This window comes from Cupressus sempervirens, chromosome 10 (assembly GCF_028749045.1).
Source record: "Cupressus sempervirens isolate cs-2001-9-10 chromosome 10, ASM2874904v1, whole genome shotgun sequence".
NCBI lineage: Eukaryota > Viridiplantae > Streptophyta > Pinopsida > Cupressales > Cupressaceae > Cupressus > Cupressus sempervirens.
The window spans coordinates 588,420,713-588,447,076 of record NC_143127.1 but is presented as its reverse complement, the minus strand read 5'-3'; the positions used below and the strand labels follow the sequence as shown (position 1 = coordinate 588,447,076).

At 30.8% G+C, this 26,364-nt stretch overlaps 1 pseudogene; it reads right to left on the bottom strand.

Annotated features, from left to right (window-relative positions):
- Positions 1-17,684: 17,684 nt before the first annotated feature.
- On the bottom strand, positions 17,685-19,692 carry LOC149535241 (DNAJ protein JJJ1 homolog; annotated as a pseudogene).
- Between the last annotated feature and the right edge of the window lie 6,672 nt (positions 19,693-26,364).

The following is a 26,364-nucleotide window of genomic DNA, read 5'->3' as shown; positions in this document are numbered from 1 at the left end:
TAAGAAATTGAAGCTACAAAGCTAGATTTGTGCATTTCAAGATGTTAAAATGATGGAAGATGAATCTATAAGCACATATGTAGGTAGAATATCAGAAATTACTGTAGGTATCAGATCTCAAGGAGGAACCAAGGAAGATGATGAGGTGATCTAGAAGATATTAAATAGTTTAACACCAGTATCTAAGCAAGTAGTTCAAATGATATAGTTATTGATCTCTTGTACCAAATATTTGACCAAGGAAACATTACTTGGGAGACTTGAAGTAGTTGAGAATGAGTTTAGAAATTCTAGAGAATTGTCTAGAATAGAGACAGCTTTTAGTGCCCTAAATATTTGACCTAATATATCAAGGAGCACAAGTGCTAGAGGAGATTTTGCTAGCAGTAGTAGATCTAATGAGGATAGAAAGATAGAAGGAGTAGCCCTTCTAGTAAGAAGAGAAAAAGATGGTAAGAAAATCTTTAAATGTTGGACTTATAATGAGTTTGGTCATTATGCATCTTAGTGTCCTAAAAGAGAGAAAAAGTATAAAGGAAAGTTCAAACCTAGAAGAGATAGATATTGTTTGTATGCCAATGAAGAAGATGATTTTGATGAATGAGTAGTAAGAGCTAGTGATGCTGAAATAGAATTTGTAGCTACTAAAGAAGAAAGTCCAGAGAAAATTGCTTTGGTATCACATGTTAAAAAGAAATATGATTGGATAATTGATAGTGGTTGTTCACATCATATGACTAGTGATATTAAAAAGTTTGTTGACTTCAAAAGTTATGATGGAGGCATTGTCAGAGTTGGAAACAATGCAACTTTCCATGTTAAAGGTATTAGATCTATAACTCTTGATGGTAAGACTAACACTGGTGATGTATATTTTGTTGATGGTTTGAAACACAATCTTTTGAGTATTGGACAACTAGTGGATAAAGGCTATTATTTGCAGTTCATAGAGAAGACATGCATGATTGAGACAAAGATGGGAAGGTAATTAGAATAGGAACTAGATCTAGAGGTAATGTATTTTAGCTAAATCTGACTAAAATGACATGTTTGATTGTAAAGGTAGATGAGTGTTGGTGATAGCATAAGAGATTTTGTCATGTAAACTTTGGTAGCATTGTCAAAACTAGTAATATACTTGTAGTTAGAGATTTTCCTAAGATTGTAAAGCCTATTAACACAATTTGCAAGTAGTGTCTATTGGCAAAGCATACAGATCTTATTTTCCCAACAAGAAGTTCACTACTATAGAAAAGTTGGAGATTGTACACATAGATCTTAGTGGTCCTCCAAAGACTAAAGGATTCTATGGTGAAAATTACTTCATGATTATTGTTGATGACTTTTCTATAACGATGTGGGTTGTATTTATTAAAGAAAAAATTTAGACATTTGACAAAATCAAGATATTTAAGAATAGAGTTGAGAATGAATCAGGTATGAAGATTAAATGTTTAAGATCAAATAGAGGAGGAGAGTTTACTTCAAATAAGTTTAATATCTTTTGTGAAGCTAATGGAATCAAAAGACAATTTTCAGCTTTTAAAACCCCTGAACAAAAGGGCATTGCAGAAAGAAGAAACAAGTCAGTGAAAAAAGCAACAAGAGCTATGTTAGCTAAGAATGATGTATCCAAGATGTTTTGGAGAGAAGATGTGAATACAACAATTTACACTATGAACAAAGTCTAGGTCAGGAAAGACACAAACAAGACTCCTTATGAACTATGGTTGGTCACTCACCTACAGTTAAGTATTTCAAAAATTTTGGTAGCAAATGTTATATCAAAAGAGATGATGATGTTGGTAAATTTGATGCTAGAAATGATGAAGGTATGTTTCTTAGTTATTCATTAAAAATTGGAGCTTATAGATGTTATAATCTAAGAACTAAGACTATTTTTGAAAGTGAAAATGTAAGAGTCAATGAGAAATTTAGGATATAAGAAAGAATAGTTGAGTGCATTTCTGATGATGAGAATGTTGTTGTTACTAAACTAAGTAATGATGAAGTATTCTTTGAGACTAACAATGATTTGAAGAATGAAGGAGAGCTAAGGCAACAACAAAGTTTAGAATCTAGAACAGAGCTAAGAGTTGAGATAACAACTCCTACTTCTTGTAAGAATATGACAAAGAATCATCCATAGAGAAAATCATCAATAGCAGAGATAAAGGTGCAATGACAAGAAGCATAATCAATGAAGAACTATGTTTGATATCTCAAGTAGAACCAAATAATGCAAATGAGGCATGTAAATATGACTATTGGGAGCAAGCTATGAAAGAGGAATTAGATTAGATAATGAAGAATGAGACATGGGAATTGGTCCCTAGACTAGTAGACAAGAATGTGATAGGAACAAAATGGGTATTCAAGAACAAGATGAATGGATAAGGTAAAGTTGTAAGGAACAAAGAAAGATTGGTATGTAAAGGTGATCCATAGCAAGAAGGAATAGACTACGATGAAACCTATGCTCCCGTGGCAAGAATTGAAGTAGTAAGGTTATTCTTATCCTATGTAGCACATAAGAAATTCAAAGTGTATCAGATGGATGTCAAGTCAAAATTTCTACATGGATTAATTGAAGAAGAGATATACATAGAACATCCTAAAGGTTTTCCTTTAATAGATGATAAGGACATGGTATGCAAATTAAGGAGAGCATTGTATGGTTTAAAATAAGCACCTAGATCTTGGTATGCAAGGTTGGACAAGCATTTGACAAAACTTGGATTTAACAAAGGTATGGTAGATAGTAATCTATACTAGAAAGAAATAGATGATGGATTGATGATTTTGGTAATATTTGTTGATGAAAGTGACAAGTTTGCAAGAGAAATAAAGATGGAATTTGAAATGGGTATGATAGGAGAGCTAAAATACTTCCTAGGATTATAGATTGTGCAGGATAAAGAAGGAATCTTTATTTCTTAGACTAAGTATTTGAAATATCTATTGAAAAGGTTTGGTTTGGAATCATGTAAACTAGTTGGAACACCTATGATAACTAGACACAAGTTATCTACAAAGGATGAGATGCCTGCAGTTGAGCAGAAGAGGTACAGATCTATGATTGGAGGATTGTGATATCTAACTCACACAAGGCTGGATGTAGAAAATGCAATTGGAATTGTTTCAAGATTTCAAGCTAATCCTAAAGAAGCACATTATGTAGCAATTAAAAGAATATTTACATATCTAAAGGGAACACTAGAGTTTGGATTGTGGTATGACAGATCTAATTATTTTACTTTATATGCTTATACTAATGTTGATTGGGCAAGTAGTATGGATGACAAAAAGAGCACCGGTGGTGGAGTTTTCTTTCTTCGAGGAAGATTGGTTTCTTGGTTAAGCAAGAAGCAGGACTATATCTCACAAAGTACAACAGAGGCAAAATATGTTGTAGCAACAAACAATTGTAATCAAGTTGTTTGGATGAAGTAGATGTTGAAGGATATAAGGATAGAATTAAATGAACCTATTTTCATACATTATGATACCAAAAGCGTAGTGAATATGTCTAAGAATCCAATGTTGCCTTCTAATACTAAGCACATTTCTATCAAATATCATATTTTGAGAGAGAAAGTTGCAGAAAAGGAAATCAGATTGGAGTATGTAAGTACCAAAGAGTAGATTGCAAATATTTTCACCAAGCCTCTTCCCAAAGAGACTTTTGAGTATTTGCAAGGTATGTTAGGGTTTATTCCCCTACCTACATCAGAGTAGATGATGCAAGAGTGCATCAATTCTATGATATAGAGCACTATTGTTTTTCTAGATTGAATGTTGATACTTCCTGTATGGGGGAGTATCTATGATGGATAGAGTCATCTAGGACTCTTGATAGATGTTGTTTTGAACAGTGTCTTTAGACACTTGAGCAGGTCAAAGATAGTTGTTGTAGAGATGGACGGTTATTGAAACCATTGGCATTGATGTCAATGGTGAGATTACAACATAAAAAATAGTTTTATATAGAGTACATTGAGTTATATCAATGGGGGAGAATGATTGATGAAGAGGATTTGAAAAGAAAGGATAATAGTCTTTAACAATTGGTATTCTTGGAACTAGATGTTTTTCATCTATGTTGCCATCAATGCCAAAGGGAGAGATTGTTGGAAGCATGAATGCTAATGATATTCTTATGGGGGGGTATTGTAGAAACATTATTTTTATGATATGTTACATTCATGACTGTGTTTGTCATTGATGTCAACATAGCAATTTTTTGTGGTATCTGACAGAAAAATAATGGTAAGGATCAGGTTGGTATGGATAGATCGTTAAGTATTTTCACTAGTGAGGTTAAAGGGAGATACTACTAAGTGTTGAATATATTCAACTAACCTCAGAAGCATGAGATATTAAGTTTGGAAGAAGTTATGCAATTTTTGGTGAAGATTGTTCTAAGATAGAGTTTACAGAAGCATGTTCTAGTAAACTTGTTATATCTCTTAGCAGAGTTATTATTATGAGAAGCAAGGTTAAAGGCATGTAGAAGATATGTTAGAGATGACATGGCTAATCTCTCTCATCATAACATTACACTTGCAAAAAGTTATTCAAGTTACAAGGTGACTGATTAATGTTGTCGCTAAGTATAACATGTTTTTAATGAGGTCCTATAATAATTAATTGAGGTGTAATAACCAACTCATGAAATTGTTTTATGGATTTGATGTAAAGGAAGGACATTTTCCTTTGTTATGGATGGACACTTACATGAAGCACAAAGAGCGAAATAGAAGAGAAACAAGTTGATATGCAAGGATAAGCAGAGTAGAGTGAAGTTGGAGAGAACTTTGTTGTTGAAGTTTTATTCTGAGATCTAAGGTTTGATATTTGGATCTGAGGTTCATGACCTAGTCTACAAGGTCTGACAATGATTTCTCTAATTGATAGGACAGAGGAAAGAGGTTAAAACATAGTATGAACAATTTTTCTAGAAGGAATAGTTGAGAGATCAGTTGGATAGTGAAGTTCAGTAGCCTTGCCCTAGAAACTATTTGGACAATGGATCCTTCTACCTTCTACAACTCCTAACAGGGTGGAGACAATGCCTAAAAGGGTTGGAATCTCCTAACATGGATTCAAAGTCTCCTAACAGGGACTCTTATGTATTGAATGTTTTTATAGGCTCCTAACAAGGTCCATCCTCTAACAAGGAATATGTGTGTGTTTGTGTGTGTGTGTGTGTATGTATATATATGTATACATATATATACATATATATACATATATACATATATATACATATATATACATACATATATATACATACATATATATACATACATATATATATATATATACATACATATATATATATATATACATATATATATATATGTATATATATGTATATGTATGTATATATATATATATATTAGTATAACTTTGTGGGCATCATCCCCACTGGGGTTTTCACTCTGATCAAGGGTTTCCCTAGTTAGCAAATCTGGTGTAATTGTGTATGTGCATCTTGTTATGGTTGTTGTTTACTTTGGTTGCATGGTTAAGATTAATTAAGGTTGATAAATATTTTAATTAGATAACAGATTCCCCCCCCCCCCCCCCCCCCCTCTCTTATTTATCTTGGTGGACTATTATTTCTAATAGAAAAAGTGCCTGGTGCATCTCTAGTCATCACAATATCTGAGTATACCTTAAATTTTGGTGGTGGGCATTGATCATTCCTAACAATCTGTGCATTACTATCCTTCAAAATTTCCTTGCTAGTGTCAGATGTAGATGATGTCATTTTTTAAAATAGGGTTTCAACACAAATTCAACAACTCCACAAAAAAATTGGACTCAATTCACAATCCTTACTTCACTTTGAAATTTGTCAACAACACACTATAGAATCACAATCTTTCACACAAATCACTCTTTTGATCACCTTTAAATCACTTTGTAGGTTTGAGATTTCCTGGTAAATGAAAATGATCTTCAAAATTTGATAAATACCTTCAATCAATCAAATTAGGGCTTTAATAAATGCTTCATACTCAGGTAGGTGCATTATAGTTGTCTCAACCTTCACATAAAATCTTGTTTAGAAAACCTTATTTCCACCATTCAGTCCTAACCACTACTCGATCTTCTTTACTATTTTCATACTTAGTTTGGTCAACATATAAACTTAATCTATATGGGAGCTTGATCTATATAGCAATACTCAGTCACTATAGACATTAATACTGATACTCAGCATCTACCATACATATGATCTCTTTTTCTTAGTCCTTGCCTCAAGTCTGTCCTAATGCATCTTGATTCATGTAGATATGAACTTTTAACATATCTTATGTCAAGAATTGGTATGTAATGTAACATTTAAATGAACAGTTTGTAACATACCTTATTTGCTTAATTAGAGGTAGTGTGGTCCCCTAATCCATTGGATTTGATGACCTCAACTTCACTTGTTCCACTACTTCCAGTTTCTACCTTTTTTCTTTACGTTTGATTCATTTCATTCCTTGTCTACTCTACATCAACTTTGTCTTTTCCCTTGTTGTGTTCATTTCTTGGTGTTGGTGTCTGAGTCCTATAGTTCTTGCTTACATGTCTAATCTTGTGACAACTATAATAAACTATACTTCTATTCATCTAACTCTTAGATTTTCCTCTAAAACGTGCCTTGATACAATTTTCTAGAATATGACCATATTCATCACAACAATGATAACTATATCATTTGTTATAATCCCAATTATGAGAATTACCTTGCTTAATTTCATGCCCTTGCTTCTTGGATGTCCAATTAGACTTTTCCTTGGATCTACATTCTTCAACTCTATCTCCATATTTTTGACAATTGTAGCAATGACCTTCAAATCTATGTGTAATAGATGTATTGCTTGCCTTTGACTTGTATTCATGTGCTTGGTGTCCTTGCTTCTTGCAATTAAAGTAATGTCCATTAAATTTTGTTTTAGGATTTTTCTTACCAATCTTGGTTTTACAAATGGTTGTTGTGTCTCCCAGCTTGCCACAATGATAGCATGTAGATCTTTTCTTTGGCTTTGCATATCTTTGCTCTCCACTCTTTGATGATTCACCTTCCTTAGATATGTGCTTAGTATAACCTAGACCATATGTATCATTAGGTCTTATTTGTGATCTTATCATCTCTTCATAATATCTCATAGCTTATTTAGGTTTATTCATCCTTTCAATAAGTTCTTTTTCATGTTTCATTTCATTCTTCAGATTATCATGCTCTAATTTCATATTAACAATCTCCACATCTTTTCTATTGAACTCTTGAGTTGTAAGGAGTAGTTAGGACCTTGTTAGGAGTCAATGAGAAAATTTAGTATAGAGATTCCTTGTTAGGAGACTTTGAATCGTTATTAGGAGATTCCAACCATATTAGGAGTTGTAGTACAGTAGATGCAAGATGAGCCCACTGCCCAAACATGCATTTCCAATTACAAGAAGAGCTCATTGCCCAAACAAGTAATTAGTCTTAAGGAATATAGATTTTTTAACTTCTTTCTTGACCAATCTCTGATCTTTAGCATGATCTCAGATCACAAAAATAGCTTCTCAAAACTTTGCATATATTGCTTTCATAGAAAGTTCGCATAGCACACAAAATACTACACATCGCTTTCACATCACATTTTAATTTGCAAGATGTCCTTTACATAAATACCATGCCTTTTCACAAATTGATGCTAGGTTAGCTAAGACCATAATAAACTTTTCCAAATTAGAGTAAACATCTAAAATGTCGGCTTTAATTGGTCAAGTAATTATTTTGTAAACAAAATAATTCCTTTCCTTTAATTCCACTGTCATGTTTCACTGGTAAAACATGAATGTCTCTTTTTCGTACAATCTGTAATGACGTCCAAGGTTATACACATCATCATCAACATGTATACTATCTAACATCACTAGTAATAATATGACATTAGTAACAAGTTACATACAAAACAATACACTGATGTAAGCCAAATTCATACTTGGACAATTTTCTGAGTATCAAAAGCTAAGTATCTTTATTTCTTAGTGGGAAAATAAGATACTAAGGGAGGGTGGGTGAATCAAGATCTACAAAAACTTTTACTTCTTGAAACAAATAACAACTCAAATGTACTCACCTCTAATACATCTCATATCTAGAACATAAACCATATAACTATAAACTATAATACTGAAATACATCTAAGTGTGCATCACATCCATAATCATGCAAGTAAATGAAAACACATAATAAAAAAGATTTGGTTACCTATAAACTCTTCCAGGTGAAGTTAAAACTAGGGTGTGGATGACACCCTTGAATCTTCTCTACTAGAGCAATAAAGTGTTCCTATTAAGGCTACAATATTTGATCACTTCTGGTGATCTACTCTAAGATGGGTCTGCCCTATTAGGAGCTTACAAGACTTATTTAGTCTACCTTTATTAAAGGATTTAAACTCACAACTAAATAAACACTCTGTTGGGATATTTAAATAGGTATGTCAAGACCACTTTGTTAAGAGATTCACCCTAATCCACTACTTAGAATGTGTTGGTACCTAATCCTTCAGTTAGCACTCTTATGCTAGATTACAAATCTTCTCTTTCCTTGTCTGATTTGATCTCCTTATCTGATATACTATGTTCATCCCTTCACTATTAGGTTTCTCTATATGATCTTCCCTTCACTGCTAGGTTGCTCTATCTGATCTCTACTTCTGATCATCAAACATAGTCTTCATTCACTCTCTCTTGATCCTTCTCATGTACACACAATCATGACTTCATACTTCATTGATTTATGGCTTGAACCCTTCTTAAATAAATAATTGGAGAAGGTTCTAGATCATGATCAATGATCCAAAGCTCTCCCTTTTGCTACTTAGTCCTTCCAATTTTATGATTGGTTACTCTTCCTTCCTAGGAATTGACATCCTTTGAAAAATCATGTAATTACCTCCTTATTTGTCTCCACAATTTGTAAATTAAGTGTGGAATTCAGCCAAAATGGTTTACATAAGTGTTTATGCCATCATAAACACATATGTCAAAACTAGTTTACTCGACACTTGAATACCCTGATGCTTGGTCATAACTGATATTCATGTTGTCCCTCAGCTTCTACATGCTCGACAATAACTGTCTAACTCGACATAGACTAACTTTGCTTCGCTCAACATATGTTATCTTTACTTGACATAAATTGTCTCTCGATCCAAACTGGGGTGCTCAACAACCTTTGACTTGCTCGATGCAAACTAAAATATAAACAAGTTTTATATCTCTCGGCCTTCATTGGGTGGATTAGTTGTAGTGATGGCTGACCAACTTTGCCTAGGAAATGACTAAGTGTTTTTTTCCCCGATAGTCAGCACAACATGGAGAAGTTGTCACATTTTTGACACACAGCTAGGTCCATTCAAAAGTTAATGAAGAGGGTCTGAAGCTTTATTTTTATTTCTCCTTCTTGAGCATGACCATGTTTTTTATGGGATTAGTATAAATACTTTCTAAAGTCACCATAAGGCTAATTAGAATGTCATTTTACTTCTTTTCTTTATCTTTATTTAAATTTGGTTCAATAATAAGACATATAGGTATTTTTTTGAAGATCCTTGGACTACTGGTGATCCCACTATTTTAGAGAAATTGTTTATTTGAAAAAAGAATCAACATGTCTGCATATTTATAGAATGTTTTGTTACAAACTTTTGTTTAACATAAATGTAGAAGGACATTTTACATGAAGCATTAATCCTTGGGAAATATATTTTCAATTTATCAGCTTTAATGTGTTATTTATTTGAGAATCCATTCATTCATCAACAACAAATCACAATTAATATCCCTCTTTCCAGTGTGGATTATAAACTTTTATAAGATTAAGAATGCTTCATACAAATCCTTCAGCTCTTCCTTTCTAATTTTAAAGATCATATCCTCATCAAAGGAATTCAAGTATACAACTAGAGCACACACATTATTAGGCTTCATATTTTCTTTAAGGATCTAAATAATCCTCATGAATTTAATGTTAAACAAGGGGAAATTCCATCTTCTTGCTTTATAATACTCACAAATTCCTTAAGAAAAATATAATCATTTTCTTTCTTGCTGAAATACTTTAGAAAATTTGACCTTAACTTTGTCCATGAATATGTTAATCTTGGAGCCAAATTGCACAACTATTCTCTTCACTAGTACAAAAACAACAATATATTACTAGATAAACTACTAAAAATTGTAGATATATGACTAATTTTGATCACATGACCAATGGTAGTTTATTGCCAAACATTTATCTCCCAACCAAATTTATGACCAAACTATTTTAATTATTGATTAGGTCATTCATTTCGTCATTTATTGTTGTTACTTGGTAGTTTATTTGGTAATTTTAGTAGTTTATTTGGTAATATATTTGGTAGTTTTTTGGGTAGTATATTTGGTAGTTGACTTGGTAGTTAATTTGGTAGTATATTTAGTATTTTTTTGGTAGTATATATGGTAGTTGATTTGGTAGTTTATTTGGTAGTATATAAGGTAGTATATTTGATAGTTTATTTAATCATTAATTTAGTCATATTAGGGCACGATGGAATTGAACCACCATCCTTCTACTTATAAAGTAGGTGTTCTTCCATTGAGCTAGTACCCTTTAAAGAATAATGCAAAAAATTGACAAAGTTGTCTTCCCAACATTAGATCTACCATGATCATGGTCACTGTAACATGACACAATCTTCTCAAAGAACACAAATTTTAGTTATTATGAAAAACAACAATCTAAATCTTTATCAATGACAATTCAACAATTTTAAATTCTTCTGTTCAAATATTTTAAAATTATAGTTCATGTCAATCACACTTCTCTAAAATCTTGTAGTGATAGACTTATAAAATATAATTTGGAGCACTTTGGCCTCACACAAGTATTGTTTCTTGTGCTAACTTCTCAGATAAAGATACATATGATTATGCAATTTATGTCAAGCAAATAGACCTTTGAATTAAAATAAAAACATCAAACCCCATTAAAAAATCACATCTATTAAAAACTACGAAACAAAATCAATTGAAATACTGACTTTTTAACATATGGAGGTGCCAAAGGATCAAATATTTCCTCTAATTCCTTATGCTTAGGTGGGTCCTAAAAGTGTTCATTACACCTAATGTTGACACTTATTGAACCTTAGTCTACAAACAACATAAATATAGGAATTTGATAAAAATAAGGCACATGAAAAAATAGTTTTTATCAATGATCTGTAATTAAGTTATTCCTAGTAATAGGGAAAGTGGTGTCAATTCATAAATGTAACAATGAACTAAATAATATGTTTATGATAAATTGCTTAAAAAAACCTATAACAAAAGGAAATAATGGACTAGTAAAGTCTGGTAGGCAATGGCTATGCTTCACCTGTTGAAAACCTCAATTATAGGATAAGCCCCAAAACCATACATTGATAGATTCTGAGATGGTTGATCATAACCATAAACTTCATATCCTTGACCATATTGTAATGTCCCATTTTCAAAGCTAGATTTGAATGATAATAGAGCTTAAATACAAAGTTAAACATAAAAATTTAATTAAATATAATCATAATCATAATAATAATCATGTTAATCAAATAAATAATAATACACTTTGAAATATTATTATTCAAGTTATTATAATAAAGAAAGAAAATATTGTTAATAATATTACATAATATAATTTATTATTACAAATATGATTAAGAAGTAATATATAACATATTTTGAATCATCTATTTTAAGATGATGAATAGAACTAAAATAAGATATAAAATTATGATTGCAATCTTATCCCAAGTCAATATTTTAATATTACAAATATAATAATTAATATAATTAATATAAAAAAGATAACATATGATTCAAAATAAAATAATAACAAACATGAAATATGATAAAGCTACATGTACTTAGTCATGACACTTCAGAGGGATATATATAGAAGAGTCGACCAAGATCAAAAGGATATAAAAAAAACAAGGGTTGCCTGTAGCTCCAATCCATGCCTTAGGTGTAGGCTAGACAAAGAAAGTGTCTACGCGTGTCTTCAACAACTGATAATATTAGGAGAAAGTATCTATTGTGTCTACAGGTGGCTTCAATAGTTCTTGAAATAATGCAAGAGAGAGATGAGGGGGAGCTTTGTATTCTGCCTTTCTAGCCATGCATTTAGCAGCTGGGGTACCTAGGATATAAGAATAAGTTATCCTAAAAATGTGGCCCTAGTTGATGAGGATGCACCATTGTGATTGGTTGGGGTTTCATTAAATGAGGATGCAATTGTAGTGGAGCATGATAATGAAAATAATTTAGATGACTATGATTTTGATGTATTGTTAGCTAAAGTGGAATAGCAGCAACAATGTGCTTTGTTTTTATGTTTTCTTATTTTTATAATGAACATGAAACTATATGGCAGCACTTTAGCCTTTGGGTAAACTTTTTTTTTTAATCATGTGCTATATGATATTGACAATGAATTCTAAACTATGAATATATATTGAGTATTAAAACAATGAAATGTTATAAACTTGTATGTTAAAGTTCTATGATGTTTAATTGGCATGCTTAATCCATATTCTCATATGAATGCAATGAATATTTTCAAATTTCCCTATATCATAAATAGTTGTCCCATTTGCCATCCCCAAACTTGGCAAGAAAATTGTTGTCCCAAAAATCCATAGCCTAGTCCCATGTTGTCCCCTTCTAGAAACTCTGGGTAACACTACTTGTATGTTGTGTAATACTTCACCATCTTGGAGATCAAAGTTGCATGGTCATATTTGACCATCTATTTAGTGTGCGGTAGTTGCTTATGTGTAACATTTTATAGAAGAGGAGTCAGATATTTCATTAGCATTGTGAGCATATTCACTTCCATTTGGCAAGCATATCATTAGATCACTTTTCAAAAAAGTATGGTGTGTGATGGGCGTTCTTTTTATTGGAGAAATTTGTTTTTGAAATGCTTCCAGAAATTATTCATTTCTCTTGTATTGCGACTAGGCATTACATGTTGGATGTCATTTCTTAAGACAGAAGATCTCAGACAAATATATATATGCTATGCCAGTTTTGAGGTTTTCTTTTTTATAAATTTGGTAAATTTCAGTTGGAGGTGTGGTTATGTATTTTGATACTCATTTTGGGAATGAGTCCTTTTTTGTAATACTTTTCCTTGTGTTTGTTAAGGGTAACATTTTTTCCAGCCATGACTATTGTCTTTGTGCAATGTGATGACAAGGGAGTCATACGTTCAGTTCTTGAAGGAATATTTAGAAAATAATTGCCAAGCTTGAATCTGTTACTTTTGGGAGATGTGATAAGAAATTGCAATTTCACACTCTCTAGATCTAATTTTCCTTGAAAAATTGAGTTTAATACTTTAAATCTGCTTGAGTTTTAGTGTTTTTCCTAGTCAACCTTCAATGATTGTTGATGTCTTCTCCAAAATTTACATCTAATATAAAATTTCCTAGCTGCTACTATTGACATGCTCTACTTTTTTCTTTATCAAATTGTGTTAGGTGTTAAAATGAATTTCAACATGAAACCTTTATATACATTTGAGGCCAAGAGATGTGCTTTTAAGGGCTAGGCCAAATCAAATAGAAAGAATTTTGGGTACAAGTGAAGCGACGACAGGGAACACATTTCAAGGATGATAGTCCATGTTAATTTTCAAGGGCCAGTGGAGGGATAGCATGTAAAAATGAAATATGTATTTATACACAGAATTTTTTTTTTAATAACATATACAGGGACACTAATATTTCTACAAGTTCAACAATACATGAAACCAAAATCAAGTAGTTATAGCAGTACAGATGATCAAAATAGTTAAAGCAATAAAAAAATCTGACTATGACAGCATTGAGCAATATAGCAGCAATAAATATATGATTGAGCTTCATAGGTATAAAAATTTAAGATGCAAATTTTTAATTTTCACTTCATCCTTCAAATGTAAAACTCATTTTGATAGAGAGTGGCATAGAAAAAATATAGTGCAGGTATATCTCAACTAGGCTATCAATATTGAAATAACTTTCTAAATCTAAGTCATTCTATGACTATAATTTGTCTAATGGAAGCCCAATCAACCTTTATTGCACCTCCTCATCAATCTGGTCAAAGTTTCAAACATATTTAGGATCAAGTTTCAACATCCCAACAGGCAGTTGGGATCTGTCAATACAAAAAACTTGCCAATCTTGAAGTCTAAAGGCACTATGAAATAACTCCCTCCCTCATCTAGAGGTAACCCTGCTTCTCTTAAATGAGTGGATAATGCCTTGGACCAATGCCTCTCTGCAATAGAGGAACTTGCAAACTATAAGAGTAGGTGATTAGCAAGTTCCTTCAGCTTGGCCTGTCCTTTCAATGAAATGTCCACCATCCAAAAAAAATTTTGCTATGTTGTAGTATTTAGCACATAACGCCTCAATATCTGTATAGTTCTAAATCAAGCCCAAGTCCAAGGAAAATATAGCATAGGGTTGCCTACGGTCTACCCAGGCACCACGAGATGAGCCCAAGAAGGGGAAAAAAGAGATTAACTTTTTGAAACAGTTTTAAAAACAAAAAGGTGCAAAATACCTAGTTTCAACTTCAGTGATTTAAAAATATGGTCAAAATGGTGTGCGCCACAAAGGTTTATGGGGTTTCAAAGGCCTTAATTTGGGCTTGGTGGTGGGGGCTTTGCTCCTCAATCCTCAAAACCCCACAAAGGGCACTACCCCCCAAATAAACATTGACTTGAATGCTCTCAATGAAGAGCAATATGAAGATTATTAAATGTTTATTGTAATTTTCATTTAGTACTAACACTGGACACATCACTAAATAGTAAATTATAATATCAGTAGTTTCTTTGTTGCAAAGTTTTTATGAGGTTTTTAAATATGTATGTATGTAAATATATATGTATATGTACATGTATATGCGTGTACATATACATATGTATGTATGTATGTATGTATATGCATATTGTGAATGTCTTTATGAATATATGTCATGTCAACTAAAAAATAGGGGGATTTAAAGCATTTACCTTCATTATACAAAGAAATCAGACCTTGAACAAGCTTTATATCTCCTTCAGTCCTGAATATGTACTCTAAATTTAGTCCTAGTGATTTCTACTTGAATCAGACCTCTACACATTTTAGCTTTTTGGAAAACAATTTATGAAATGGATTAAATCTAAAGTCTATCTAAGGAACTGAGAGAGACTTACCTGATTATGCAATGTAATCACCACATTTTATCAATAATTGAAGAACATGCCTTGAATAATTTTGTCTCTGTACAACAATCTCAATTGGAACTCCGAAGATTGTAAATTTAACAAAGAATGATCAAATAAAGACTAAGATCATGAGAAGTTAAAGAAATGACACCTGTACTTGTAAACCAGCTAGTTGCTAAATTCTTCATAAAAAGACAAAGGTAGTCTTTAACAGTTCAAGTTACTGCCAATAGGCATATAGATTGATCAGTGAACAAAGGCAACAATAGACAAACAATGAATAAATGCTCAGCAACATCCAAAATCATTTCTATATTTATATAAAAATATAGTAATATTACAAAGAAAATTCATCTAATATAATTGTTCTTAGTGATTGTTCACTCCATGCTTTTCTCTGTCAGAAGATGATTTTGAACCTTTCTTGAATTGGATTATAGTTTTAAACTATTTCTTCATATTTTCCATGAGAATTGATATAGAAAATGAAGCAGTTATTGATCAAGATAACTAAGCATATATAGATAAATGATTAATAATTTAATAGTATCACTTCTGAGAAGATTACTGAGGTTTTTGTCTTAGTAGTCAGTGCATTTTTGTAATGTTGTTCTCAAAATAGAACATAAGTATCAGTCTTTAGACACTAATCAAGGCAAATTTTGGAGAAATGAAGAGAAGGCCCTTCAACCAGTTCGCACTCCATCAAACATAATACTTGAATTTGTAAAACCCTCCATTATGTTTTTGAGTTCCCAATAGCTTGTGGTGACTAGCATTTATAGCCAAGTGTAAAGCATGTATAACAATATACTGAAAAAATTAGAACTGCATTGTATTGTAAACAACACCTATGCAAAATAAAATAGGCAAAATGATTATTACAATCGTTTTTCATGGCTATCTAGGAAAACTTTTTTATACAAAAGAAAATTTGCCCACTCTTTTTTTACAATACAACTTGATCTACAATAACAAAGTATTTCAAAAAAAATGGGAGTCAAGGTATCATAAAATAAGAAATTCAGCTAGCAGCTTTCTTCATACACATTAAAGCAAAGCCTAAATATTTTGAGAGAATAACAAATATCCCCAATGGAAACATAAATATAAACAAATCCCTATTTAAATTTTGTAATTTCAAAGTAAAAATTTGCACACATGAAAAATGTTCTAAAATAATCTGCAAGTTTATGAACAAATCCATCTCTTGAACCTCTGGTGGAGAATTGTGACTTGGACTCACCATCATTGCATGCAACTCCCTGCAAAATATTCAGACAAGGTTGGTGACTTATTCTAGACCAGCAACTTGGAATAGTTAGAATACTTCAGTTCATAATTAACTTTAGTCATAGTGTAATCAATTCACACCAGATCAAGTTGTAGCAGCATACCTTCTGCCATCTCTCAATGTTGCTCAGTATTGTCTTGCTTCTCTGTGCAGTTTTCTTGGCTTGGCTTCATTATGTTCTCCTACATTTTACCAATCAACTTCAATGCCAATTTACTATACCTAAGTTGCGGAAACTTGATAATCAGTGTAATTTAAGAGACTTCATTTCAGTTTGACATTTCATGAAAAAAATTCAAAGAATCTTCTATACTTGTGTTCTTGGCATACAAGTCAATAAGGGAACTTCTAGAAAAAGAATCCAACTCCCATCCAATTTTTATCATGTGGTATTTCCTTGCCTTGTTTCAAATCATGGAGGTTAGCACATATGCATGGAAAATACCAGCCAAAGCAAATTGACCTAGTTTTTCTACAGCTAGTTGTATTTCAATAAATATAATTTTCCTCAAGTGATGCAAAAATGTTTCCAGAATATTTTTTGATTATTTTGTTTCTAGGTTATGGACATCCATGATACACAAATGATGCCCACTACTTCCACCTTTAGCCATCTCATGGAGTTGTAGTTCAAATTGAAGGAGTCTAATGAGAACATGTGGCTGTTTACAGAGAAGCTAGACAAGTGTGATGGGGTTGAACCAAAAACTTGAGGCAACCATTGAAGGGTTTATCCTCATTGAAAAATCAAAGATTACAATTACAATTTTAAGGGCTCTAATTTTTTCACCTTGACGGTATGAGATTACAATTTTCTTTTGAACAATCAAAGATTACCCTCTTGAACACGTCAATTTCCTTTCCTACAATTAAGAATGTAATAGAAACTGACAAACTATTTTGACCTCTCTCTCTTCAAAACTATCAAACAAAGTTTATTAAGGTTATGACTATTCCAGTGCAGAAGATAGACTTATGTTGAAGATACAATAAACATGTCCTTCAGATATGAAATATGGAGAATACTTAGTTTTTCCATCTACTCAAAGATGCATAACATGCAGAAAGCATAGACCCCTTAGTTTTTCCATCTACTCAAAGATACATAACACGCAAAAAGCATAGACCCAATTCCAACTTCACTATTATCTAAAATAATCATGCAAGTTCTTCATATCTAATTACCATAAAACATTATGAAAGGTAAAGAATACATTATCAAAATACTTGCAAAACATTGTGTATCTAAAATAAATTATTAATTTTCTGAAGAAAGGTAGGAAGCATTGAGAAATTTTTACCTTTCCTTTCTTTCCCTTTGAACTTCCTTCCTTATCTGATGTGCTTGATGTAGCAGATTTATGTTCAGCAAACTATTGTGCAAAACTTTTAGGATTGATCCTCTTACCCGCTTTAAGTATATTTGCTCCTTATCCTCTGACTTTGACTCTACACTATCTGTGGTACCAATAATAAGAAGCGTTGTGCTAACTACAACCTGTTTCTTCTTTTGTTTTGTAGTCTATTTTTATCCTTGTTGTTGAGGTTGCATTGGAGAACCTCCCAAATAATTTTTTAGTTCCATCATCTAGTAGCTCTTTGAGAAAAATTTGAACTTCTTAGTTCAAATCTAGCAGGTTGTCTGACCTCAGTTTCTATAATTACAATTTCTCTCATGCTTTTCTATCTATACAAGACATAAATGCACCTTATTGGATTTCTATTTGTTCTTATGGATTTTTAGCATTATTGTTAGAATACCATCTTCGTCATATATTTGATAAGTATCTATTTCATCCTTTACAACACTACCATTTGCATTTTCCTCCTTGAAAAAGTTGTGGTAGCTTGACACATCACTAGCATAATGTAGATCAACATTATGTTCACTGCCAAAAGAGGGTCTGCACTCCACAGTGTTACTTTGGTCATCTTCTTCAGAATCCCCTGAATTATGCATGACCACCTCTAAGTTATCCATTTTAATTTGAAGCTCATCTACTTACACCTTGGCACTAAATTCTTGCTCAGTTTGATTGTTAAAGCTAGTGTCTGAACCAAGGGCAATGACTTTTTCCATAACCTCAATTTCATCAACCAAATTATCTTCCTCCACAAAAGAGTACCTCAATTCCACAAGTCTATCCTTGTTCTTTTTTCATTTGTCATGATTCTTCCACTGATTGTGGAACTTAAATCTCTTACTACATACAATGCATTATAATTATTGATTGTTAGAGGCCTTCTTAGCATCACCCTATTCCTCTTCATCATTCTCGTTATTCATCACAACAATGATAGTCCACTCTTTATCTTGATGCCTCACAACCTTGTCCAAACTATCCTTCTCCAACTACTTCCACCAAAGGATGGCCAGTACATGCTTCTCATCTTACTCTTTCTTCTTCTAAAATTGTCTATCAAGAACCCTCTTGTCCATCTTCTTCACAAACCGAACAAGCTTGCATATAGTTTCATTATACTCCCTCTTGGCCTTCTTCCTAAGTTTCTTGTTTTCTTATTCCATGATCTATGTGACCTTATAGTTTGGCCCTTCAGAAGCCCTATTTTAATCAACCCAAGAGTAGTCATTTACAGTGAAAAACCCTAGCCTATAATTATGAAAAATAGAGACTTGAACATAAGGATTATCAAGATTTCCCATGAGAGGAACCTCGAGTACTACACACGCCCCCATTGCATGCACAAGAGCAATAACTTTCTGGAAAAAATTGTTAAACAACTCTCAATAAACCCTTACTAATATACACAAATCTTGAGTAAGAACAAGTCCTAAAATAGGGCCAAAGATTGATATCAAAAACAAAGAAGCTTGTATTGGAGTCGGATTGCAAGGATGATGAGGAGAAAAGGATTTAGGATTGGTGGTAATTGTATCAAGACCGCTCTCACAGATCAGACATCACTTCCTACGTCCATTACAATTACTAAAACATTACCATTGTAGCTTCATCTCCCTTGTGGAGTCTAGGTGGAGTGTTAGCGCAAGTTTCTTATACATTGTCCACATTTCCTCTGAAGAGAAGTTGCACTCTATTCCAAGGATTTCATGCATACATCTTTGAGGAGCAACCGATGCCATATGCTCACATAAGAAAGGGAAAGAAGGGGCTATATATGGCAGCCACGTTAAAATTTTGCTCCAATCATTCACAATAAATAGTGCCCAAATTACAAAACATAGAAGAGGGCAAGTTTTCTCATAAATACTTCAAAGGGGGGGGTAAGTGTCTTACAAATAATCATATTGAACAAGAGACGTAATGCGTCATAGTTCCTGCCTAACACATAATGGTTGTAGAAGTGTAGATGAGTGAGAATCTAAATTAACATTGTGAATGTATTAATTTTTGCCTAGAAATGCACTTGTGATTTGATAGGATTGCTCATATTTTGTTGTTAAATTCTCATCCTAGAAATGCACTTGTGATTTGATATGATGGCTCATATTTTGTTATTAAGTTCTCATGCTATATTATTATATCTTTGGGCATTTAAGCCCAAGAATAAGAGGCCAAAGTCCCCAATATGACACTAACTACTTAATATCATACTAAAATCAATACATATGCTTTAGAAAAATTTGCACCTTCTACATTGACAACTTAAATTATGTGCAATAAGGAAAGATATTCATACCAATATTTGAATTATAGAACTTGAAGAAGTGATGAAGCATTTGGAGTATCACATTATATGTTTAAGCATGCCATGTATGCTACTAGAGAACCATAAGTAGTTGGAATAACTCCCCCAACTATGTATTATTCTCATCTTGATTATCAAATGGAACTCATACTAGTTTTAATCATTAGCACTAGATAAAAACTAGGATAGAGATATAGATAGAGATAAATAGCAGTATACAACAATAACAACATAAACATAAATGTAGAGGAAAAAAAAAAGATAGATAATATATATGAGGAAGAGGAAGATAGATAAAATAGTAAGATAGAGTGATAACAACATAAGTTGTGTGTGTGTGTGTGTGTGTGTGTGTGTGTGTGTGAGAGAGAGAGAGAGAGAGAGGAGAATTAAATATAATTATTTTTCTTAATAAAACAAATAGTCAAAATAAAATCATGGTTATAATAAAAAATTAAAATATATTATATTTTAATTAATAAAACTAAGAATTTAATTTTTATATTGAAACTCACATTTCTATAAGAAAAAATGAAATGTACTGAAATATAAAAATATTTTATAAGTAAAACTAATTGTTTAATTTTACACAATTAGAGAATGTTTACTATTTAATGTTTTGTATTTTCAAATTTTTAATAAAATTAAGTAATTTTTAATTATAAAATAATATCTATATAATTTAATATGTACATATGTAAACAATAAATAGATGTAATACATATAAATTTGATGTTGATGAATAAATATGATGTAATAAATAAGAAATAAAATATAACTATTTAATTTTAATACATATTTTATATAAACATAATAATAATTTATATATCTTTTAGAATTGAATTATTTCTTTTTTGTGGTTATTTCTTTAGTATTTTTTTTTATATGAAATATAATTATTAATTTAATATTAAAATATATATTTAAGTTTTAAATGTATTTAAAATAAATAATAAATTGTTTAAATAAAAAATATTAATAATAATAAATTATATAATTTAGAAATTGTAATTCTTATCAATTATACATATTACAAACACTATTATAAAATATAATTAAAAAATAATATTGTTTAATTTATTTTTATAAAAGTAAAATAATAGTAATAATTTAAATACTTTTATTTAAAAAAGAAAAAATTTAAAAAATATTAAAAATTCAAATACAAAGATATAACATATTGAAATTATATTAAAAAAGACATATATATATATATAATTTGAACTTATGCATTACATGAAGTTTTAAGAACAAGTTATATCAAATAGTCACAAATAAACATCAATGTAAAACTAATAATAAATATATTTAAAATAAGAAATTAAAAACATTTAATAGATTGTGATAATATTGATTAGACATGTTGTGTGAGGTGGAAGGTAAAATGATTGAAAAAATAAAATCTTATCAACTTGTCACAAATGTGGAAAAAATAAAGTTGTAATTAATACATTCATTAATGCAAGATAAAGTTGTTAGAAAATATTTGTATTTTTTGTTGAAGAAAATTAATTTTCTCCCCCACCAAAAATAGTATAGACCAATAAAATGAATGAAAAATGTGATTTATAAAATAATGAAAAATTAGAAAAAGATATAAATATTTGAATTCTCATATAATCTTTTAAATTCTTTGATTTGATTGGTTAGTTTTAATGTCATATTTGCATTGACATGAATGCATAAGTATTCATGCCTTGGTAGGAACTAATAATAACGAATATAATTAGTTTGATTTAATATTTCCTTTTCTCTTGTAAGATAGTTTCCAATTAATATTCCTTAGACTTTATAAAAAGAGGCGTTTAAGATATTTATATTAGAAGAATGAATATAAACTAGATAATTAATGATATTTTAGGTTATAATGGGTATGCTAAAGAGATTTGGAAAGTAAATTAAGTAAAATCTTTGTAAATTTATATATGTGTTTATGTTGTGTATGAGTTCAATTAATAGAATGGCATATTGGAGTAGAGAGCGTGAAATGTAAGAGTTAAATTATTTGTATGGAAGATTGATGAGAAATATACGACTATGCACTTTACTTCACCTAATATCATGGGATATCATCCATACCAATTCTTTCCAATATGATAATGATTTCTATTTGAATTAGATGGTAAAGAATCATTGATGGAGGCCTTGATGCCTATATATTGATAATATTATTCAATAAAAATATATAATATATCAAAGATTGTAATTCAATTAATAAATGCCATATTCTATAATAATTTGATATATTTGAAATACATATTCTAGGAAAGATGAGAAGAGATGAGTTCCACTTGATATTTATGTAAGTTAAATATTAAATATATTATATTAATATTATTAATTCATTATTTTAAATATAATAATAGCAATATAATATAATAATATAATCAAACATATTTTGCATGGTCATAATTTTGTAAATAACAATAATTAGTTATTAGTTATTTTTGTATATGTAAATAGGAAGTTTCATGTACTTTTGTTTTAAGTTTATTTTGTATGGAGGGAGTTTTTTTACATTTTTAGTGTATTTTTTAGGCCAAATATAACATTTTGTCTCTTCCTCTTTCATGTCCGATATAATATGCTCATGTTATCTTATACATTTCAAATTTTGAAGTGAGATTAAATGTTCTTTTATAACTAAAAAACTCACACCTAAAACTTTTAGTGTAAAAATAAAATTTCATTTGTATTTCAATTTTAGTTGAGAATTATATTGTTCTAATAGAAAATTTCATCTTTTTGCCAAAAAATAGTCCATTTATATCATTAAATAATTTGTATCAATATTATTTTAAAATGTATAAGGCAACATGAGAAGATATGAAAGAGGAAGAAAAAAAATGCCATCCTTAGCCTAGAAAATGTACTCAAAATCTAGAAAAAAACTAACTAATAATTATTTGTTTAATAAATTTCAATAATTAATTATTGTTATTTACAAAATTATGGCCATGAAAAATAAATAATGTATTAATGTGATTAAAATTAATTGATCATTCATTTAGTCATTGTTTTTAGTGACCAGTTATTTAATCTTTTATTTGATCATTTATGTAGTCACGTATCTTTATCTAACCTTTTAATTTTACCCAATGACTAAAGTAGTCATTTATTTAATTACTTATACTTATAAATTATAAAACATTACTAAAATTTGATCACTTTTAGTCACGTGACTAACAATTTTAGTCTTCTAACTAAAACTTCTAGTCATGTGGTCATTTATTTGCCAAAATTCTACTAGTGCTTGCATCCCCAGTTAGGGTTTGACCAAATAATCACATAAAAATATACGTGTGCCCTACTTCAAAGTCCTCCATTAGGTATTCAAATTCTTGGACATGTTTTTATGTTGTTTCCCTTTCTATATCACCAAATACATTTTTGATACCAAAGGTTACATGGCCTAGGACACCCACGATTCTATTGAAATCCATCATCCTCTATAATTGACTCGACATGATGCCCTTTTAAAAAATATCTAGGTTTTATAATTGAGTCGCGACCTTAAAAAATAAAAGTAAAATACTTTCAGAGTTGAAACCAACTTTGTCCCTAGTAGAGTTCCAAATCTGTTGGGTCTCCAAACCATACCTTGGGAACATAGCTCAAGTATACTTACAAACCAAAATGTACAACCTTGGTCAACAAATGAGTTTAACTATAAAAAGGTCAAATTCTCTACTCTTTAGGTTCTATGAGACCTAGGTAGGTGCACCCTCTTACACTTCACTAATTTCCTAGTAGATTTATCTAACTTGTGAAACAATAATAGGACTGAAAACATACTTGGAAATTTCTACCAAACCCTACATCCTACTTTGTAAATTAAAAATATGTATCATAGACATATCCCTTATGCATTTTTTAGGTACAAAGTCACCTCCTCCAAGGATTCACATACTCTTACAAGACAGTTCAAGATTCTTATTATGGACCATCAACCACCCAACCTTATTAAAGCTAAAAAATGAACTTTGTAGTATTAACCAATATAATTGTCTTTAATCCTCTCTAGAGAAACCAATTAGATAGGAAATGATTAGACAACACTTCACAATGATTTCCTATCTGTTCAAGTTAATATACACAAGTCTCAATTTACAACACAAATTTTGAAGGTCGCAATTAATTTAATTATTGTAAAAGATTGAACTTAGAGAAAGAAATAATTGTTCCACTTGAAATCTAAAAAAAAGGGTCTACGTATTGTATTCATATATATGTATTTTCTTTACATTACATTTCATATATCTTATATATTTGTCTATCTTCATATATATACCCCTAAAAGACAAAAAAAAATGACTGTGGTTTCCTCAAAGAGGAAGTGGCAAGCTTCCAATTGTTTCATATTTTGATATTCAATTTATTTATTTATTTTTCAATAAAAATTTAATAAATCCAACAACTATTGATTCTTGCATGGTGGCGTTTCAACCTTCAAAGCATCCAAAAGTCTTCCAAGCCCCAGTTCTCAATCACATCTTCAATGTGTTCTTCAAAGTTAGTTGGGTCCACCATGAAGTCAATGAAGAGGGCACAAAGCTCTTCTTTTTCTTACTTCTTAATCACAACCATGTCTTCTCTAAGATTAGCAAAAATACTTTATAAAGTCACCATAAGGCTAGTCATAATATTGTTCTACTCATCTTCTTCATCTTCATTTAGATTTGGTTGAATAATAGAACATGGTTCTTCATTTGAAGATCCTTTGATTGCTAGTAATCCCATCTATTTAGAAAAATTATCCATTTTTAGGGAAGAATCAACTTGACTACATATTTATAGAATTTTTGGCTACCAAATTTTGTTTAACATAAATGTAAAAGGACATTTTGCATAAAACATTCATCATTAGGAATGATATTTCTAGTTCACGACCTAAACATGTTATTTATTTGACAATTCATTCATTCATCGACAATAAATTGCAATTAGTATCCCTCCATCTAGTGTGGATTACAATCTTTTGTAAGACCCAACCATTGATTTGTTGTCCTTTCAATTAAAATTAAATCATTGATTTTTCTTGTAATGACATGCCATCTGTCAAATATGTGACCCTATTGTTGTATCATGGTACCAATATTCCTATTGTCTACAATATACATAATATCACTATTTTGCAGGCTTTGTAAAGAGTACCCTACAAAATGGTGATGTCATGATTTCACAGACCTCCAACATCATGTTCTATGAAATAGCATTGACTACTAATTTTTAATTTTCTAGTGAAATGGTGGACTCCCATCATTACCATCAACATGCATTGCCCTAGCCTGAGGGGATGAGATGAGAGTTTACTCATGCCTTATTTATATACCAATTAGAGTGTTACTAGTTTGAGGCCATCCTCTAATGGGGAAGTGTGTTTCCACTAGACATGCCTCTCTAGAAGTGAACTAAAAATGGTTAACCTTTCTCATCACCTAAGTTCCATGAATGCAAGAGGAGAGGATACAAATACAAATTTTATATCACATTGTGTATTTATTGGACACTTCAAAAATGAAATAAAAGAGCTCAAGGTAATGTTGAAAAACACTCATTCAAACACACCAAAAACTAATTCTTTCTGAGTTGACAATTAATTAAATTAAGTGTTTTCTATCTATGACATCAAACACTCATGATTAATATTCAAGATTCTTTGGAAATTGAATTGCAATGTTTGAAAGGGAAAATTATGACAAAGTGTTGTCATCCCTTAAGCATTCAAGATTAATGAATTATTTTTAAACCTAAATTGAAATGTCATTGAATTGTTGTTTGTCACTTAGGCATTCAAGATTACATTTTGGTTGATTTTTAAGACCCAAAACCAAAGTGTTTGATATGTGCTTTGTTTAATTTTATTCTTGGTTGATTTAAAGCTAAAAATAAAAATGTGAGGTTTTGTTTGGCATACATTATACATTTTGAGAACCAAAAATAAATGTGTGAGTTCATTTTAATTAAATATGTTAAATGTCATCATTCTCATGTTCCTGCACACTTAATCAAAAGTGTTAAAACCTAGCTAAGGGTAGCGATCTTGTAGGTTTGTACGTACATTCCCACCAACTATATATGAAAACCCACAAGCTAAAAATAAGTA